Genomic DNA, 825 nt, shown 5'->3' on the forward strand with positions numbered 1-825 from the left:
GTTGTGTGTTTTATTGTACTGTTTATAACACATGATTAGCTATGACTTATATTTGTAGCATTTTAATATAAAGTTATTAGCGTTCTGTCTCTGCTCGTGATTTAGGATCAGCTGTAGTTAGCTTTATTATAGCGGTTATTAAAGATAATAATAATCATGTATAATTTCTCAGTAAATGTTTTTCAGCGTGTCAGTGAGGAGTCAGCGTACACTTTGGGTTTATTAGCTCAGCAGCTCGACGCTGAAGTGTGTGTTAACGACATCACACACAGTGGCAGGAGTGTGTCCAGGAGCCATCATCAGATCATCATCCTCAGATCGTTTTAAAGCATGAACGTGCCTCGTGATGCTGTAATCACGTCTTCAGAGACGAGTTTAATCGCACGCCAGACCCCTCCTCGCTCCCTCGGTTCTCCTGCAGCTCTGTTCATCCTCTTTCTCAGTTACACACACTTTCTTTTTCAGTTAGTGACTGAAGCTGGAAATATTGATTAGAAACTCGGATAAATTAGAATTTCTACTGAACTATAAAACACAAGAGCATGAACACAGTCTGAGCAATAAAACACTTCGAAATAAATCAAATACTCATTTTATACACTGCAAAAAATTATACTTGATATTTTCTATTAAACCAAATATATGATTATAAAACCTATTTCTGCACATATTTTGAAATAGTCTTGTTCTTTTGGCAGATAATGTTCTAGTTTTAAGGATTTATTTCTAGAAAGAAGCAATAATATCTGCCAAAGCTTGAAATGTGTGAAAGCATCGAAACACACGCTAAATAATCTGACGTTTCGTGTCTAATAATCTCATAAT

The sequence above is a fragment of the Pangasianodon hypophthalmus genome, chromosome 7 (assembly GCF_027358585.1).
Source record: "Pangasianodon hypophthalmus isolate fPanHyp1 chromosome 7, fPanHyp1.pri, whole genome shotgun sequence".
NCBI lineage: Eukaryota > Metazoa > Chordata > Actinopteri > Siluriformes > Pangasiidae > Pangasianodon > Pangasianodon hypophthalmus.